This window comes from Anopheles merus, chromosome 2L (genome assembly GCF_017562075.2).
Source record: "Anopheles merus strain MAF chromosome 2L, AmerM5.1, whole genome shotgun sequence".
In the NCBI taxonomy this organism is placed as follows: domain Eukaryota; kingdom Metazoa; phylum Arthropoda; class Insecta; order Diptera; family Culicidae; genus Anopheles; species Anopheles merus.
Window position 1 is genome coordinate 47,142,091 of NC_054083.1, and position 21,500 is coordinate 47,163,590.

General features: G+C 44.1%; 1 protein-coding gene across 5 annotated transcripts in view; it reads left to right on the forward strand.

Moving 5' to 3' along the window:
* LOC121594161 (sodium channel protein 60E) overlaps nt 1-21,500 on the forward strand; it is a 117,271-nt gene that overhangs the window by 38,941 nt on the left and 56,830 nt on the right. The window lies entirely within an intron of this gene.

A 21,500-nucleotide genomic window follows, 5' to 3' on the forward strand; every position in this document is an offset into this window, starting at 1 on the left:
GTGTTGTATGCAAACAAGCAACTTCCGAGCTGAATTTCTAATTAATCACCTTTCGAACACACAAACACACAAACACACAGACACACAGAGGTGGCGTAAAAAAGCTTGCTGCGCTGTTGGTCTCGGGTTGAAGTTGAATTGGTTTGAATTGTTATGTTTCGTGTTGATTGTTTTATACCTTTCAGTGAAAGGGGGGGGGGGGGTCTAAATCGAAAGTTACGTAAACGAAACTGTGCTGTGGACGGGAGGGTCCCGGGGCGGATTTCCCTCTTCCGCCTGTGATTTATGATAACTTGCGCCGCTCAATCAACAGGAAGGCACAGCGGTAGCATGCCACATTCGGCTGCTTGTTGCTTGGTTAATACCTTAAATGATTTTTATTCTAATGGCGGCGTGGCTTTCACAGTTTGGTGCAGCTAAATACGCTCATTTCTAAATTTGGCTACACACCCGGCGGTAGAGCAACATTCGGCTGAATTCGGGGCCACCCACCACTCACATACGTGCCTCACGCTGTTGCGCTCTTTTGAACATTGGAGCTGTGGTACATGTTTTGAAATCATTTCTGTTTTGCGAATGAAGGTCTTTCTTTTTTGGAACATGGTTTGATAGTGTTTCGTTATTGTTTGGTTGCTAGTTATTTTCCACTGCTATGGCAGTGGCGAGAGATTAAAAATACGATTTATTCGGTCGAATAGTTTTAGGTTGCCGTTGTACAGCAAAACCATTTTCATAAACTATGTACGCTCCTGATAAAAAAGTACAGAACTGGTACGCAGGACACGTACGCTACGGAAAATAGAAAATAATGCACATTCGAAATTAAAGAACCACTTCATTCTATCATTCAATGAGCAGTGGCAGTGTGAACATCTCAGTGATTGAAATAAATCGATTGTTTTGTATATTCCACATAAAAATCAATGTGTTTGCCTACACAGTACTTTGATTATTGAAAAAATCAATAACACGCTTAAAACATTTTGAATATTTAACGCCTGCCTGTATTCAGACAGCTCACAATCGCTCAAAAGCTTTATATTGGTTTTATTTTTTTCAATGGCCCCATGCTCTTACACGCATTAATGCTCCATTAGAGCTATATTCAATCGGATCAGTCCAATGCTTTTAATGAGCTGTGATGTAATGGAGTGTTGATGGGGATTACGTTTTACCACTCGGCAATGACAGTAGCACCGTGCCAAATGGATAAAGCACATTTCAATGTCAATGATTTTAAAATTAATGATTTGTAAACGGTTGGAAAGCAGCACGTGCGGGTGTGCGATTTCCCTTAAAATTGCCTATGAAGTACATTTAACAAATAAGCCATCGGGGAGCCGTGGAACAAAAAGTCTCATAAAATTACCCTCAAATGTATCGGAAATCCATTTCCATTGCCCAAATCCCACTGGCACTAGACGTACAGGACACTCTTTACAAGTGCGTAATTAAAATTCATTTTTCCAGCTCAATTAATTACAATAATTTGGTGCAACGATTTACGACGCTAGAGGGGACCTGTGCTACCCAACTGAGCGAGGGTAAATAACGAAAAGTTTTTGGTTATCTCGAAAAAAAAAGACTACACAAATTAAGACCCATTGTAACCGATACGGATCCTCTAAGGTCGGTATACTAGCAAAGCTTACCCTAAAAAGAGCATTTGTACAAGTGTGAAATAGCAAAAAAGGGATCGCTCGACAGCAGAGCAACTAACTCGCTGCCAGCAACATATGGCGCGCTAGAGCAAGCGAACGGTCGGACGGTTATCGTTGGCTTTCAGGCGAGAAGTACCACTACTACGCCGCTGCCCTTAACCCTGCAATGCCGTTGTCGTCCCATTTGGTTGGGTTCTTTCGACCGGACAAAGTTAAGGTGGGTTTTCACTATCATTTTTCTCCGCTTTTGTGGCTTACACAGCCAACGTTCTGCCCGTGCTCTGGCTCCAATTCAGAAGGGTGTACCGTGCACACACACTCTCTCTCACTCTCGTTATCACATTTTCATTACCCACTGATATCCCACCCTCATTACGGTGGTAGCCCACCATAAGCTCGGAGCCTTCCGACAAAATGTTTCCTTAATCTCCGTTGATACTATCGAGCGTAATTGTTAATGAACACGTTGCTCACATATATCCGCCCTTGCGTCCTTTCGGCGTTGCGGCAGGGTCGTCACAGTTTTTTGATCGGCATGGAAATGCTCTGTTCGCTATTATTTTTACAAATTGTTTCCAATTCCACGAGCAGAAAGCGGCAGCAAACCGGTGCCGGGGACGGAAATCGTTTTCTTCTGTCGATTACCGGTTTTCGATCCTCCATCGACCGGAAAGAAAGGGTTCACAAAACTGACAACTGTTCGCTCTATTCTGGGGCTCGGAAACAATGTCAACCGAGAAAGCAACTACCGACAGTAGATGTAGATTTTTCTTCTTGCCATGGCGGGCACGTTTTAAATCAAGCTGCGTATACCGTACCGTAATTGGAAGCAACAAAGAAGGAGGAAATGAATGCAGAGAAACAAAGTAAAATAAAAGCGCGGGGTGAACCATTTTCGGGCTCAAAATTGTGCAATGGGTTTGGGCGGCGATGCGCGAGGATGAAGTTTCGTTCAAGGTGGGTTTGTTTGGGAGTGGGCGGCGAATGACTTTTTTTTTAGTTTGTGCCGTTTGTTGTTGTAATGACTGTGGAGAAACATTGTGAGTGAGTTGTCCCCGAGCTCAATGGTTATGTTTTTATTTTCCAATTAAGAAGATTGTAGCAGATGCGATGTAATGCTTTTTTGTGTGCGCTTTTGTTATCGTTGATGAGTTGTGACAATGTTGTGCCGAAAGGAAGGTTTCTCGAATTTCGTTACTGTTTTACATTGTTCTCTCATTTGCGGTCATTTGTTTTATTTTTTTTTCTGAGCGGAAATACTAGTTGACCTCGTTCCAGTTCTGCTTATTTTGTTCCGATTATTGTCCCGCAATTATTTACCATTTTTTATTGTTTTTCTGTGTATCGATCGTTGACTTTTAGCTTGCTGATAGTGATATACTTGTATCATCAAACCCCTCGACATCATTTAATTCATATTTCGCACACAACCTTGCTTGCCTCTCTGTCTCCGCCTTTTATCTGTCAGTCATTTGCTTCAGCGCTAATGGAACGGTTCATTTTTCATCCATATAATTATGCTTGATAGTGAGCGTGCGAGCGTTCGTGCGTGCGTGCGCGCGTACTGCGTGGTTGGTGTACGTGTGGTTGCCATGGCAACAACGGCCCGGCGGCAAGGTTACTTTACGTACCTCCATCGTGAGCATGAATCATAATTATTTTATGGCAAAAACCCCTTTTTCCTTTGCGAGAAGCAGGTTCAGAAAATAGGCCAGCACGAGTTGGGTGGGCCTGAAAGCATTCCCGATACTGCCATATACACCTGAAGCGCACACCAACAAAGCTTTTTTTCATCCACCGGGGACCCAACCGCCTCCTCCAGAGGGTCGCACGGTGGAGCATAGGCTCATTATGCTTCAATAGCTGCTGGTACTATCCGTGTCGGTGGATTGCTCCGTATCGTCGCTATTAAAGCGAAGGCGGACAGGTGGCAAGGATATTTGGGAAACGTTTCCGATCCTGCATGACTATCGTCGTAGCCATTGTTGCTGGCAATTATTCTATGGTGAAGGAGCAGGATAGCTAAAAGACTCAAAGCTAAAAAATGACACCGTAAAGAGAGAGAGAGAGAGAGTGAAAGAGAGCCAGTGCCGGAAACGCAATATAACCATTCAACCTCTCATCTTGCACTCATTATATTTAATCCTTTTTTCCTCCTCATTTGTTCCTCCTCGCAAGCACACAGTTTTTGGGGGGGTTTCTTCGATAACCTTCCCCGGGAGAACGACTCTTGGCAGAAGGCAGTAGCGCTCAGCGTTGCCCATCAAATCCCTCCGGCCAGACCGGTGCGTGACCGCATGTTTGCTATGCCCGATCCACCACTTCCCAGAGGTGGCGTTCGCCCGAGCTCCATTACAGAACTCATCAGGCCCTTTCAACGCCTGACCTTTAGCGCATGATATTAATTTTCACCTGCTGCTAACGGCCTTATCCGGCGTGTGGAACCGGGTGCGTGCCAGGCGGGTGCAAAGGTGAGGCCCCAAATAATTTGGTTAATTATGTGAAGCTTTGATTTTGGCCCGGCAGCGGTGGCGGCGGCACGTACATTTCTTGCGTTGGGCTGTGGGCTGTGCTGTGAAATGTGATGAACGTGTTTGTGTCGTTCCAGGAAATGTTGTTTCTAATAAGGAGCGGTTGTTTTTGGCTACCCAAAAGGATAATCGATGCACTGTGTGGTGTTGAAAGGAGAAGAGAGGTTAAAGTATTTAAAAGCGATGTCAACAGTAAGCAGGCGCGAATTGTTCTTAATGATATTTAATGCTAAATATTCTAAAGTGTCATGATCAGATACGTTTCTCTAGTTTTTATCGTAAGCTTTAATAACGTTTTGTGTTGTAAATTGCATACTTTAAGGCTGATTTTCAGCATGACTGTGTTTTGCGGGCTTTTTTAAACTAATCTGCAACGTTTAAACAAGCCTTGGCGGAACGGATCATGATAGTTTGCACTGTTCTTTTTATTTCATTTGCTTTCCCTCCGCTTGAAAGGATTATTTTCTTTCCGTTTTGTTATTTACGTGCGAATCGTTTCATTCGGTAACGTATGGTTGCTTTTTATGCGCGAACATTCCATATTGTGTTTGTTCTTTGTTCTCGCGCAGTAGTGAAAAACATGTGTGACTGGGTGTGTGTTTTTGCCGCTAAAGAATGTCCACACATGTGCTTGTGCCAGTTTGAAGTATGCACATTTATAGTGCCAACCGTGACATAGTGCGCACGAGTGCGCCCTTCGTAGAACATAAACACACACGCTAACGGGGGCGCAAGGGCTGAAGGAGCACCTCGGGCGGTGTGCTGTTGGTGGTAAATTATTTGGTTGTTAAACTTTACGGTGTACGTTTTATCACGATTTGCGGGCAAGCGCGAGTGATACGGAATTCTATCGTTAAATTTATTGTAGCTTCCGTTCTCCCTGTAGGTGGAGGAATGAGATAGAAGATTTAATGTTTTAATTAAAGAAAACTAGGAAAACCCTTTAAAACCACTGGTTTGGAGATCCTTCATTCCCGACATTCATTACCCCGTGCTAGCTCAATTGGACCCTTTAAACCCGACGCTCGAGTTGTTGGTGTGTTCGTGAGCGGCACAGAAATGATCAAATTAATATGCATTATTTAACGGTGCCAGAAAACCGCCCGCACGACCGCGCAAGGTTAGCCGCAAGTAAACGTTCTCGAAATAACCAACAGACGTAATTAACAATTAGAAAACGCGAGTCAGCAAACCGTGCACCACAACAACCGCCTTGCGAGAGCTTTACACCAAATTTGCCTTCGGTCGGGGGCCGCTGGCAGCGAAATGGCTTACCGTGTCACGGTCAAACACTGGTTCCGGTGCTGCTAGTGGTGGTGGTGCTGCTGCTGCTGGTGGTAACTCGGTAGAAATTAGAGGTTTGTCGACAGAAGCACGCCACTGTGTACTGTTACACCGATGTCGTGCCGTTGTGTGTGTGTATGGATGTGTGCGTGTGATTCGTTGTGAAATTGAACCAGACGCAAATGGCCCAGCATATGGGCCCGCTTGCCTTTCCCCGTGCGCGATGGCGCTGGTAGCAAATAAAACCACCGCCGGGTGGGTAAAATATGTTGACCACTGTCGAGCATTCAAAGTTCAAATACATACCCTTCAGCAACAGCCATAGAAGAGAGAAGAAAAAAAAAACAACCCCAGCACCCCAGGCTGCTGTTAAGAGTGGATGAGATGGAAACAGTCGGGCGGCGTTTGGAGTAAGTTGGCCCCCAAAACTAACAATTTATGATACTCTCAGTGGGTGTAATGGAGCCGGTGGCGCCTATGGAAAACTCATCCACTATTGGGCCCATCGGGACATGGACGGCGAAAGGAAAGCAAAGCACAGAAATTGGGTTTTCTAAGGGTCGCGCTTGGAAGGCGTTTTTTTGTGTATGTGTGTGTCAGTTTGTTTGTGGGCGAAGCAAAACTGTGCTGATGTTGTGCGGCGTGAGAAATGGTTGAAAATTCCAACTGTTGATACACCAAAGTAAGAGCCCACTCGCATCCATTTTCCACTGTCGACGCGCTAGGCTGCGGTGGGTTATGTTTCGATGTCCAATGCAATTAGGGTGAACCCATTTTTCGCAAGGGAAGTGGTTTCAAACATTTTATGTGTGTCTTTTTTTGTTTGTAAACTTCATTCGGAACTCTTGGATAGAGGGATGAACAACTTTTATTGGAGAGTTAAATCCTGTTCTCAATGCTATTTATAACACGTTCATACTTTGGCTCGATAAAAGTACACGTTAATGGTTTGTCGGTACTTGATCATTGGCCGTAAGCGTTCTAAAGAATTGAATCTCCCAGCACTCATTTTGAATGTGTTTGGAATTCATTTGTTACCAGCATTGAAGTGAGGAATGGAGCACACTTTAATTTGAATTTTAATTGTTTAAGAACCTCCATTACGGGTGAGAATGAAGGACATTGAACAATCGTAATTATACTTTTTACAGCTGTCCACTGTTTTTACTATTGTATCATTGTGGTTCGAAATAATTCAATAGATATTTCTGCAGGTTAAAAATAACATAATTAGGCAATGGAAAATATAGACGAGCAAGTGCACACATGCAACAGTTTTTTGCATCTTATTTGAAGCACATTTTTCCATTACACCTTAGCGCCTTCGTTATCCTGAGCGCTCAGCGTCTGTTTTCAATCATCCCGTGTGTTGTTTAAGCTTCCCAACCACAGCTCCTGTAACGACAGGTTTATTTAGTATTAGATACAGCCAGAGGGATGTGCTGCACCTTACTCCCGGATAGCTTTACAAAATCATGATCTCCAAGATCATCGCAGCGATGTTTGCTTCACTTTTATCTTCCGTTTTTCATCCACCCATTTATCGCAGCAGTATGAACATACATATATAAACACACACACTCCCACAGCCACTGGACACACACACGCTCGTTTGTGCACAAAGAACGAGCAACGCAATTGGTGTATGCGTGTGTCTGTGTGACTGTGTGTGAGTGTGTGTTTGGTGTTTGAAGGCTTCAGGTTGCACTCACGGCACAGTTACAGAATATAGATGAGATTTTAATAATAAATCGTTTCTTCGCGTCCCACCCCGTAGGCAGGTAGTGCAGCACATACACTGGACTGGCCTGGCCACGGGTCCGAATATTTGCCCCGAGATTCAAACGCGCGTTCCCGTGAAAGCGGACGAGCAAACAGAAATATAAAACGGCTGCCTGCCCCTGCAAGCTGGCAATCTTCGCTACATGGGTGCGTTATCAGCGCGAGTGTTGCCGTCTTTCAGGGGCCACAAGTCCGTAGATGGGTCGGGAATAGTAAATAAGACAACGCTCCCCCGTCCTGAAATCCTAAAGCTAGTTTGAGCCAGCGTGATTCCACGTGTTATGATGGTGCGCCTTTTTTCAGCTTAGCACAGCCCGTCCGGGCTCTTCCTTTCTGCTGGGGATGTGGTTGGGGAAATGAAATTCGTGCGAAAGTCGCGCTACATCAGCAAAAGCATCAGAGAGCAGCATTAGCTTTACGTGTTGCTACATGGAAAGCAAAACCCAAATAAAAGAAACGCATCCAAGCATCCTGATGCCGTCGTCACATGCGCACACACACACGTTCTTGTACAAATTCACGCCCAGAATATACCTGCCAGCACGGCACAACCCACAAAGCGATGAAGATGAAGAATGAGGCACTTTCTTGAGCTTTCCTCCCATCTTTTTTTTTGCCTATGTGTGCACCATCCCTAAAAGCAAAACAAATTGAAATCCTCATCCTCAGCTGCGCAGGGATGCTCGAAAGGGAAGACAGACAGAAGGAAACGGTTACAGAAATAATCAAAAGCAGTGCAAGCTGCCGTTGATGCAGCGAAATGAGAATCTTGTTTTGTTCGGCCGGCTGTGTGTTCGTGCAACTGCTGCTGCTGCTACTGCTACTGCCGCTTCATCGAAAGACTATCGAGGAAATGTTTTTCCTACTATCACCACCACCGCCACAGATGTAGTCGCATCCCGGCGCCGTTGACGGTGAGGTGTAAACAGTTGATGTACCCGAAGGAATAATGCGTCTTTTTTGTGTTTGTATGTTTGTTTGTGTTCAGAGAGAGAGTAGCAAAAACAACAGCCCCGCTCGATTGTGAAAACGAGACGATGCCAAGGTGGAATAATATTTCGAAGTAGAAGGCGAACTGCCAGCAAACTGTCGAGCTTTAGAATGGCGATGTTTTTTGGAAAGTTCTGCTACTTTTTTATGTTTGTTTGCACTCGTCACTGCAGTCCTGGTGCAACGCTGCTGTACACTTACACTACGCTTGTGCAGAGCCAAAGACAATCGCGTTGTAACGTGGGAGGGAAACATAATCTGGAATTGTTAAAACAGTTTCGAAATGACACAAAAAAATACATCCCGCTACTGCTTGTTGTGTCTTGTGTGTGTTTTTTCGTAATCGTTAGAGCAACAAATGTCGCTCTGGAAAATAATCCACCGATTTTGTGTTGCTTGCCTTTGGAAAGGATTGCACCATAAGGCTGTCACTGCTGGAAACATTGTGAACTTTGCAGAAGCGTATGTCACAGAAAAAGCTTTATGCTGTAATTAAAATGTGAACGAGTTTGAGTTTTCTATCAAATTGTTGTTCTATGGACGTTGGAGAATCAGTGAACAAGGTGACGATTTGTACTATTTTAGATAAAATTCAACGCTTTAGTGAATTGTCAAAAATGTGATAATCGTTAGAATTATGATACCAGGTGCTAGAAATTAAAACAAGTAAAATGAGAAATTCAAATTAAAATAAATCTAAAACCCGCTTTGCCTCAACTACCTTTCTACATCGATAGTTGAGGCGGAGCGCATACATTTAGGGGTACAACTAGTAATTGTTGGTTTCTACATGCGTGCATTCAGGCGTAATAAGGCGCAAGTACGCTAATCAAAACATCCCATTAATCTCGGACATGGGCATAATAATCTTGAAGACGCAAAGTAGAAGTATCAATTCAGTTAGGCATCACTCATCACATTGTTTTGATGCTGCATTATTCTTTGTGATACGCTTTTCTTGACGAGAGCTACCTATAAAATAATCATAAACGAAGAAATCGACCTCATTCATAAGATACTGTAAGTTACTATAAGCTACCTCATCAACCTCATCCATAACTTACCTTCCCGTGTAACCCTTGGATGAAACAGTATCATGAGCTGCTCTTACTACTGCTTGCTCATAAACTGTAAATGAACGCTAGCTTGCACCCGCTTTTCTGGCATGGATACGATTATAATCAATTGATTCAACCTTACTTAACGTTCCCTGCATCCTACAGTAGCAAAGAGCACCTTCGTTCCCTTGCGATAGCTGACCGATAAGCGAGAAAGCGAACCATCTGCTCGAGACACACACAACCCCCCTTCGACCATAGCGTACCGTTGCGAGGTGAACAGTATCGTTCGAGTCCTGTGAGTGCAGCTTATTTCCTGCCGTAGCCAGTCCGTCGGTTCGTCGTCTCGCATGCGGTGCTCAGTTCTTTTCCGCACACTGACCACTGGCGGTACTTAACTTAATGATGGCTTCAATTTCCGTATCTGATCGTAACTGCTTCCGGGTTGCTATTGGGAGAGCGCTGGCCAGCACCTCCGCCTCGCTCATCATCGGCAATCGTTATTTAAGGGTCGCCACGCCCTCACCCACCCACGCAGCTGGTACCACACAGTAGTGTGTCTGTGTGCTGTGTAGATGACGTCAAGAAACCCGAAGGCAAATTGCGGAAGGAAGTGTTTCGATCAGCTTTTGGTACGTCCAGCGCTTGGCTGTTGTACACCTTGGAATGGCTTTGTAAAGAAACCAGTTACCGGTTCAGCGGCCTGCTGCTGCTTCTGCTGCTATATTGGCCATCAAGCGATAAGGAAGTCAATGTATGCTTACACTCAAGCACACTCACGGTCACAGTTGTTGGTCATTTTCTTCCGACAGCCGGAAATGGAACACAGCGGCGCGTGTGAGCAAAGGTGCATAAATCAACCTCGCCGTATGCGGGTTGTTTTGTGGTGCACTGGTTGGTTATGCACCCGCTCATTTGTAGTTTGTAAGAAGATGACTGGCATTTGTTGGCCCCTTTTCTTACGCGGGAGTTTTGCCTGCTCTTTTCACACTGAGAAGGATTTCATTTGGTGTGAAATCATTTCCTGGATACAGCTACGAAACTGTCCGACAATGCAGCAAATGTGAACCATCATGCTCTGGTTTGAATATCGCTAAAATTTCCCACGAAATTAGGCTACCCCTGGTGCTTCGTTAATATGCGTGAAACGTGATAAACCGTGTGACACATTTTTACCCACACACCCACACTTGAATGCTGGTGCTATTAGCACCTCAAACATACGCCCCGACATGGCAGCCGCCCAATTATCTCGTTCGCTCCCTCGCTTTCTTGAAGGTCCTTTTGGGGCGGAAGCTTCACCCGGGACGTGATTTGTTTATACAAAAAGAGTTGCATGGGCCCGACCAAGATGGGTGTGTGCGGGCGGGGGCTCGGGCAGACAGGCAGGGCGGGCCGGCTCTTCTGACGGTGCAATGGTGCGCTTGTTTGGAGCGGAAACGTGATGTTTCCATCATACCGAGGCGCTCCCATACAATGGGCGCTTTGTGCTTTGTGTGTTTGCTTGTCGGAGTGTCGGAGGTGATGACGGTGGTGGCAGCAGAAAAGAATTTGATGTAATTCCTTATAATCTGGTAAACATATTATCTCCGAAATAGACTGGGAGCGAAAGGCGATTGCTGACACGCATATTGATGAATCGAAACTTCAGCAGTTTGTTTCTTTTCAGGGGTCGTTGTTTGCGATGCTTTGGGGCTGGATGTAACCGTTGTAACGGGATTTGCGTCAGTGTCGGAAGAATTAATCTAAAAGCTTTGGCTCGTGTGTGTGTTGGTTTTTTCCATCGTTTTCTCCGCAATTCTAGGTGGATAGATCGTTACTGCTTGGAGAAGTGTATGATTGATGGTGCGATTAAACGATTGTAGATTTATGTAACCGTCGTTGGCAGCATTGGCTCAGTTGTTTTGGGCGGTTCAATTTAGAGCTACATATTGCAATGGTTCACATTAAAGATACGGTTCCTTAAAGATTGTGGAACCATTGCGCTTGAACACGCATTGTGTAGCTTTAAACAAAATGTTTGGCTTCAAAAAACCTGTGTTGACTATTTTCTCTCACTACTCATCTTATCAATGGATGCTTTTGTCCGTATGGTTGCATACTATTAGGCGCTTATAAAATATCTTTTGGTGCGTCGGTTCGCAAGACAACTTCTTTATCATCCCGCAGGGTGTATCCTTTTTTATGGAAGTTTAAAATTGAGGGTATTTGCCCTATTTCTCTATTCCGGCCATCGAACGATCCGTTAATCCCGTAGTAGCTTGGGAAAGGATTCGGACGGGGCTTCGAAGTTAGTCGCACGACGAAGGAACAAAGATATCATCCCACGGGGCATATCATTTTATCTATTCAACTCACCACTGTTGGTGAAAAGTTATTCGGCCACATTTCTTTCCCTGGGAGAAAGTTCCATCCTCGAACCCCTGAATTTGATGAAAACATTTTAAAATGATCTTCGGATTCGCTCTTGTGTGAGTGCGTGTGTGCGTGACGAGGACGTCAATAACAACAGCAAGCGTAACATCGTTCCAGCAGGAAATAGCCGACGGATTGTAGTCGCTCGATCTGAACCATAAACAATTTGGTTTCGTTAAACATATTATCCCTTCGCATTCGACATCTATGCGTATACGTTTGCGGTTCCGAACCCAATTTTGACGGTCAATTTAGGAAACCTTTTGTTCAGCCCCTTACTTGTGATGAGTTTCATAATATATTTTGCGAGTAGGAAATGAGACGCTGTACATCTACATTTTGATATCAACTTTAAACTACATTTGCACATTTTATTCACTGCTTGTCTGGTACGTAAAGTTCAATTGTATTTACCGAGTGGTACAGTGCTCTATTGCAGCTGCTGACAAGCTGTGGAAAGGCTCTGCCAAACAAGTCTGGTTGCGTCAGACCGATAAAGTGATTTCGTTCTCCGCACAGCCGGTCAGGGGACCCTCCTCAACGAAAAAGCTGAAGAATCGCACAAAATCGTGCTCACCACCGCTTGTGTGCTGGGTGGGACTGAGGGAAAATCCTGTAAAAAATAGCACGCAATTTTTTGCCCTCCATTGCGCTCCCCTTTATGCAATCTGACTAGATATATAGCATCCCATTTACATGTAAAATATAAAGTCATCACGTGCCTGTTTACCTTGCCACTGGGGAGGGGTGTGAATAAAGCTAGCAAGTGTTGCTAGCTCATTTTATTTCCTCGGAGAGGGCTAATGAATATCGTTTCCTTTCTGCTTGTCACTGTCTGTGGATGTGTTTGTGCTTACTGTTGTATGCTTATTGTTTTCGAATGCTACGTGTTAATGGTGCGTCTTCAAGGTTGAAGCGTGTGATTAACATTTCGTGTTTTTTGCACTTCAATGTATTCAATGGACTAATCTAGGATGTTGTCAACCTATGTACAAGCGTAAACATTTGCTTTGTGGATAAATCTGATAGAGGAGAAAATAAATAGAAATAGAAAGGAATTATTGTACATCAGCGTTGAAAGCCTCTTGGGTTATTAATGGGTTGGGTTATTATAATAAGTTATAAATGGGTTATTAATAAGTCTGTACATATTTAAACAGTAAGTCAATTCTGAGAACTTGTAAGTAATTTTCTGCAAATTTTGTACAACTGCATTTCACTGAATAATCTTAGAATGAAAACGCTTTCCGCTCATCAACCTTTCGGAAGCTCATTTTAATCAACTGTTTCAATGCACCATTTCCAAACTGACAAGCGAATAACCCAATTATTGGGAACTTTTGTCCATTTGCCTGGAATCTCTGGATGGTTTTATACAATCAGCACTATCAATGGCAGCGAGCATCGCTCCTCGCAGCCGCTATCTCTGCTCAACCTCTTCACAAATAATGCCAGCCTAGAGAAGGCATTCTCGTTTCCTTCTACACCCGTGCCAGTGCTATCCCGCTTCACGGGTATCTCATTGTTTTACTTAGCTGATGAAAATAGGCAAACAGCTTTTCCGCACCAAAAGTGTCGTCTGGTACGCGAGCGCTTGAAGAAGCACCCTTGAGCATCGTTAACCATTGTGCGCTCCTGCAGAATTGTGAACGTAGATTCTGCTGCTCAAAAATACACCAACACAACCGTGAGCTCATCCTGGCTCATCCTTGGTACGACCGTTTCATAAAGAAATTTGTTGCAGAACGGACGCGCAACGCTTTTTTTATCGGATGCCGCAAAATATGGGAACGCTTTTGGGGATGCTAAAACAATGACCATTATAAAAGGGACCGGCTGCTGTGAGTGGTTTAGTGTAGCGTTGGGCTGTGATTGTACGCTTCGCTAGGAAATTCGAGGCTTCTTATCGATGGTACTTGTCGCTCGAAATGCTAGAGTTGGTCTAGCATTTGCCTGAACGTTGATAGAGCACAGGTACAGCTATCGCAGTATTTTCGTCCCGGTAAGATAGACTTGCTCTTATCGTTTCGTGTCTTACTGACCTATTCTATCGATTTACCTTCCGGGCAGGCCGAAGAATGGGCGATGTAGTACGGTGAAGTTATTTAACAGTTCTCTAGGTGGCTTTCATACCGGCGCAACTTTCACAACCAGTACCAGTGTGCTGCTCTGGTTTGGACTACTGAATCAATGTTGAAACACGATGCACAATAAATACAGGTTGCAAATATTTTAGCTATTGACTGCCCGGGACTGTCTTACGGCACACGGCACACGTGACCAAACCAAACAAGAAACCTATTGGAGATGGGTGGTGTGAGATGCAAATTCTGCTCTGCAAGGTATCTCCTTCCCAGCGGAAGCGTGTTGCCTCTAACAATGTTGATTTATTTGCTCTATAACCTGTGCCGCCGGAAGTGGTCACTTTGTTTTACCCTGCCCCGGAACACACAGACGTGCACAAGGAAATATTTTATCGCCAAGCAAGTGAGCCAAGTGTCTTGTGTGTGTGGTATGTGCACTGGAATTGGGACGAACGCGTGCAGGTCGTTGTACGGTCGTACAGTTTATCAGTTTGCAAAGCGACTGAGTAAATTTGTTTACGATGCTTCAATTCAAATTTGTTTGGCTTGACTTCTGAAAAGCTTGGTTTAACGCTAAAATGAAATCAACTTTCAAATCTGTTTGATGTTATTATCGGATTAGTTTTGATATACAGTGCTTTCGAAGCGTAAATTTTATGAAAAGCGTTTTAAGCAAAATGTGCAGCAGTTTTAGGATCATTTTGTAATGCAAATTGCATAAATTATGGCGTCCATTTGTTTTTTTTTCGAATAGATTTTCCGCACTATAACAAAGGCTTATGTAATTAAGATAAAAATAAATAATGAAATAAAACAAAAATCATTTCAACCTCCGTTTACCAAAGTTTGCATTTTAAAGTTTCTATAATCATTGCGATTATAGCATGATTGATGAGGGTACACAGCAAAAAAAGAACATCTAGAACAAAATCAACATCACGCTGTCATAACTTATTCCGACTCTGACAAAATTGTGTGGCATTATTTTACAGGATTTTGTTGGTTTAATTTAACTTTTCAAAAAGTAACCACCTCCATCCCGGCCGGCCAATCATGGTTTTTCGTCGCACCCACCGTGCTAATATCGTTAACGCTCTTTCACTTCGTCAAGTTCGGCCCTAATCTTGTCACTGCTTCGCTGACAGTATCGAAGTTTTTTTTTGTGTGTGTGCCATTTTGTGTGCTAGAGTGTATTTGGTTTTTGGGCGTGATGCAAAGTGGGCACTGTGTGTGTGTGTGTGTGAGTAGAGTATATTTACCTTCCCGGGTGTGTTATCGCATGCAAAAAGGGCCAACGAGGGCCGGCCTCTCTCTACCGGCACAATATTTGATGGAACGCAAAGTTTGTCAAGTGTTGCAAGGTGGAAGGTGGATTCTTCCTCCCCAAACGCTCGGTGTGTGTGTATGGTTGTGTCACTGTGCCACAAGAGTAGCAGTAGCAGCAAAATGACACATCGAACCGTAATTTGTCTGATCCCAGAATCTCTCGCACCGGCTGCTGGTTGAACGGAAGCGAGAACTGTGCGCGTTCGAAGCAAGGAGGTGGAATCGGAACATAATTTTTCACCCGTAAGCTTTCAACCTTGTGGCTGAAGCGTGCAAGAACGTGAGCGAACGAGAGATTGATACAGCGGGTTGTGATGTTGATGGGAACCGTACGCTTTCTCGAGGCTTAAGATGGCCGCCGGTGTGTCCGGTCGGTCGGGCGAACTTCTTAGCGAACATCCCTGGCCGGGGACGGGTTTGCAGGAATTTATGAACCCCCGCCTTGCCCGAAACTGCGCCCTATCCTCTTCATGCGCCTTGGGAGTGTTCGGGCCGCTGCTGACGTACGTAAAGCCACGAACATGAGATGCCTTTCCGACATTTCGCCGGAATCACCGTCCAAATGCTGTCTGACAAATTGAGTACCCATGGTGTTCGATGATTTATAGATAGACCCCGAAGACCAGGGACCGCACGAGGGCCGCTGGCCGAAGCCGAAGGTCGTGTTTGTTCACGAGCAATCCCAGGAGCGTTTCACGGATCGTTATAAATCTCAATGTTCGGGCTCGTATTCCTGCACGGGTTGCGCTCTCGGGGCTGGCAAGCCGAATCCCGGTGACGGGTGACAGAATCTTTGGCGTTCTCGCTAATGAACGTGTCGCTCGCACCGTGCCGCAGTCTCGCTGGGAGATGAAAGGGTTGTGGAATGTTCGATCGTACATCATTAAGTAGCTGTGGTTGTGAGCTGCGAGAGAAAGGGCGGGAATGGATGGAAGAGGTAGAACGTAATGAGTGTGTGTGATGCTGTTGGAGGAGTAGATTGGTGATTGGATGATTTCAACGCAAATTGTGAATTAGTTCGAATATGAGTTCAATGCATTCTGCGAGGCAATATGATTACAATAACGATGTGTATGTTTGAACAGGTTCAATAGGTTTGTTTAAAACGTCTCAAATCTTGAATGCAATAATGGCAAGGATATGAAAGATTAAGATGGTATTTTCAACATCATTATCCGGCTTTTCATAAACCGGCTGGAGCTTAAATAACTTATGAATAGTCCTTAGTTTCCTTCCCCAAAGTTTTACCTAACCGAAGGTCCTATCACCTACAAATGCTTCATCGTCGGCGAGCAAGTTATCTGGTCTGATTTAACGAAACTTTGCTTCAAAGTTTTCTTGTTTAACATCCCCCCTCCTCCAACTAGATCAACGTGTCAACATTTGCAAGTCCCAAACTTTGGTCTTCGCGAATCCTGCTGACCTTACTGCAGACACACACACACACCGGGGGGTTGTCACTCGTGCGTACGATGGTCCTCCACTCATCAACCCACATTTCGGGCCGGGGTTCCCAATCAACACTCTCAACTTCAACTTTGACCTTCAATGCATGAACACTAGGTTAGGTGTGTGCCCGGGGTACGGCAGGGCAAGGAACGAATTTTCTGGCACAGTGATGAAAACGCAGCATGCGGTCATTTGCTAATGCGAACCTAGCTGGGTTTAGCAGTAAACGCCCTCAGCTGATGAGCAGTGGGCAAAAACTTTGCTAATGAGGCTATCACGTCGATTGGGGATGGGGAGGAGATTGTAACGGTTTAATTAAATTAGAAAAGACGCTTAGCTTTCTTACAAATCAGCGTGAAAGTTGCAGATTTGGTTGCTGATTCTGTGTTGCAAGATGCTGTATATTGAAGTGTGTGGAAAGCGATGAATATGGCACAATTGGTTTACTGTCACTGTTATCGCTTGACTGTAAAACGTAAATGTATTCTCATTTTTAGAATAAACAAAAAACAATAAAGAATGCTATTCTGTAACTGAGATCTGTAACGGTGGATAGAAGATGGTATTCATAGAACGTTTCTAATAATTAAATTTTTCCAAGTCTCACTGAAAAAAAGAGAACTAAAAAAATCGATCGACCGAATGACATTCTACAAAATGGTACATGGTTTAGGCGTACCAGAAGTGTGAGTAAACCCACAAAAAAAAAAGACTTTCTATTGATCAAGTTTGTTCTACCATTACACAACAGAAAATGAACGATTGCATCATAGCATCGGTGCATCGTTGCGATAGTTTTTGTCCATCCCCAACTAAAGTTATCGACGTATGTGTGGCATTTTTTATCACTCTGAAGTTGTCAGAAATAGCACCGGAATGACACGATCTGATAGAAAGCAGAATAACAAAAAATGCTTCTTTCACTCACAAACCGTTCTAACATAAACCCTGTGCCTGTGCGCTACAGAAGCACCGACCGTATCGTCTGTGCACGACCGTTCGTCACTCTTTCGTCTGCATTTGCATCCGGAACGGGGGACGGAACGGCACATCTATATTTGCTTCTGGTTGGCCCATCATTCACCAACGGAGGGTTGTCAACAGAGCAAAAAAAAAAAAGAGAGTAAATAAAAAATCCCTCACAAGCGCAAATAACCACACTCAGCCACACATGCTTTTCGCCCGTTTTGATGCGACGATGACCCCGTGCATCGGTCGCCGCTGGTGGTGTACCGTCCAATCTTCGATTGCAATCATGCCCGGATGTTGCGATAAAAAGTCACTCCATGTTTAAGGCCACTTCCTGCATCATCCGAGCGGCAAGGTTTGTGTGTGTGTGTGTGTGTGTGTGTGTGTGTGTGTGTGTGTGTGTGTGTGTGTATGTGTGTGCGTGTGTGTCGTTGCCGAGGCAGCGAAGAGTTGAGCTGGTTTTGATAGATTGATTGTGTGCATTATCTGCAACCGATGCTCTCGAGGAGCGAATGTACCGTTTTGACTGGCGCCGGCAAGCTTTTTTGGCTCAAGTTGTGCCCCTAAAGGGTTCGCTTGTTGCTGATGACATCGGTCGATGTTAGTTGGTCAGTTTGTGTGTGTGTGTGTGATTCCGTGTCCGTCCGTATACGCCGGAACGTATTTATTCAATTCTAAAACGAATGAAATTCACGATTCCATTAACGCCGCTCTGCCGGCCATTGCGGAAATGGTGAAAAAGTTCGCAAAACATCGGGAAAAAACGGGTTTGTTGTACCTGTATGTAAGGGTAACACAAAAAAAGCGAAAAATTGTCTGGGACACAGGCTCCAGCAGCATATTTGTTTGTACGCTCTAAAACTAGCGTTGTTGACGATGGTGATGATGATGATGGGGGATATGTAGTTGTGTACGAAGTGAGGCAAAAAGTATGGAACGTTGATAGACTGTAGAATGATGGATGAGACTATTAGATTGTATCGCACTCGGTGAGATCTTTCGGTGACGTGTTTGCTGCAAAATAAAACGCAGAAGCTGTGCTGCATTATGTTTTCAATCATTGGAAGGTTTCGGTGTGCAAAGTAAACATAAAAAAAACAATCAACAAATCATTTCGATATTGAATTAACGGTTGGCTAGGTTTGTTGAATATCTTTTGCAAAACCTTTATTTTTGTAGGGTGCTATGAGCGAGTATAAAGCATCTATCTTCTGGTACTACGAACCATTGTGCGACCTTTATTTAAGTTTGTTTAGTGTAAATTTAGATTTTGTGAATCGCAAAAATAACATTTGTGAAATAGAACCGAGAAAAGAAAAATTTCTAATTGGTAAAAGTTCACCATTCAAAACAAACTTACAAGTACTATTTACATTGAATTGCTTTACTTTAAAGACTTGTTTGGATGATGAATGTTATTTTTTTCCTCATAAATGTTCCTAATGCAGTATGCTTTTTTCCATTAAAAGTAATCAAATTTCGACGAGCAAATCGTAAAGCTTTCGCGTGTTCGAAAGGTACATGAAAAGTGATGTTTCTGGTGAGACTTTCTCACTTGGAACAGGATTCCCAGAAACGAACCACTTAAACTTTGCTTCTTAGAAGCGTGTTCGTGGCACTACAGGCAGCAACACATCACACGAAAAGACACGTTTCGATGCGTGTTTAAAAAAGCATGTGCTTTGAAATCGTACACTTGCGTCCGTTCAAAACATTTTTGACAAGTGTTTTTTGGTATAAATTGAAATGTATTGTATAAGAGCAGCAATGAATACAAGGTGCGTGTGTATTTTGCTTTTCTTCTCCAATCCAATCGCATGTCACGAGATACCGCAATTCAAATCATGTCCCCAAGTGCAAACAAATACAGCACAATGAATGAGCAAAGTGGTGATTCTATTCTTAGAAGAAACGGCAACCACTACCCTCGAGAGCACAACAAGTGCATTTCATTGGGATAGGAATGGCGAGAGAGAAAGAGAGAAAAAAAACAGTCATCGAGCTACCACCACCACCGAGCAGCAACGACCGGAACTGCTGCAACAGGAGACAACAAGCGACCGTGCGACACCGGTGGCCATTTGCAGCAACGGTGGTCCCCGTGATAGGTTTAATGAGCGAGTGCAATTTGTTGTATCGTGAAGCATAAATTTGAATATGCAACAGCGGCATCCTCCCTGCTTCGCTTCTTTCTAATGGTGTTCTTTGCCAAAGCCCAACAAAAACCAACCGGCCGTGGTAGGTGGGCAATGGGAGGCGCGGGAACCAATTTTTCAACCCGAGAGAACAGATAAGCACATTTGTGTGTTGCTTCGGAGGACAGTAGCAGGAAAGCCACACGGCGCGCGCCACCGAATGGTCGTCGTGCATTCACAGACGCAGAGGCGACCCGTTGGCGAGTCCTTGACGGTTTCTTTGGTGCGTGTTTTTTTGCAGCTGCTGCTACTGCTGCTGCTGGTATTGCTCGCTATATGTTTCTTTCCGTTCTCGGAAGGAACACTAGCTTGAAGGCGACACAATGGTGGCCTCCACATTTGTGACCTTTCTGACCGTAGAAGAAAATATTTTCCGCGAGATAATGCAATTTGTCCTGTTACGTGATGAAGTTTGCTTTCGCGTTGCCGGCTTTTTTTCATGTTTTTTTTTTCTCGCACGTCCGAATCGGAAAAGCTTTCAAAGATAAACAGTTTTTATTTATTATTTCGTACGGGGGATTACGTTCGCTGTTCTTGTAGATTGTAAGTTTTTCAGAAGCATTTTTTTTTAGTTCAAAGAATAGTTAATTATTTAGCTACATTGAATTTCCGAAGAGTTAACCGTCTTTCCTACCAAATGAATTAAAAGTACAACAATCACCTTTAAAATCGACTATTATTTGATGAATTTTGAACCGGGTTTCGTCTGAATGCTGGTGCTACCATCCGCCCCGGCGAATGATGAATTAAGCAATTGAATTAAATTATCGACATTCAACTTCTCTTCCTTGGCTTTGAATGAGTGATTTTCTTCGCCACCAAAGTGTCTGTCCGACGCTGGTGGTGGAGTTGGCAGTGCTGGTGACCATTAGGAACCATTTCACTTCTAATTTCGTGTCCATTAAACCGAAACGGTCACACAGACGGCGGACGCCGTTTCCCATCACGCGCGCTAGCAACGGCATAAATGGCATGAAAACCGTTCCCTTGGAATTTTGGGAAGAAAACCAGCCATTACTTGTTGAAAGAGCGCTTTCCGCTTTGAACGCATTCGAGGTGGAAAACGGCAAACGCACTGTGCGTTCGTTCCAATCAAAATTGCGAGCAAATGTACCGTGCTTAAGCTCGAGCCGACCAACGGGAGGCGCCCCGTAAAATGGTGAAGATGGAATCGATTTTCCCAGAATGATTTACGCCTTAATCACGCACCCTTCGGGGGGGGGGGGGGCTGGATGGTTTGCTTGAATTTCGTCTAGACTGGGCGCTAATGGTCGCCGCTGGCAGCATTGCCTCTGGAGGTTCAGTTTGAGACGGACAAACGCACTGACTTGATTTAAATCATACGCATGCTGACAAGGAAAAGCTGCCTTGTGGTGATTTATTTTAGCCGTTTTCTGAGTGTCCTGAGTGTTGAATAGATGAATAGGTGTGCCTGATTTTGCATAATGAAATAATTTAAAACGATGCGTGAATTAATTATCACTTTTAAATGGTTTCGATAACAATGTCTCAATAAAGAGATGATTTATATACGATTTATTTTACGATAATATAAACATTTGAAATTAAAAAGGTGACGAGTTTATACATGATTGTAAGCATCGCTCGGTGATTGATTTTAACTTCAATTCATGTATCCACTAAAATCCCATTTGCCAGAGCCATTGGCACTTCAAACAGACTGTGTACCTCGCTTCATTAAACATTCAACGAACCGTACGACACCGCGTACTACCACAAGGTATGCAATTTAGTG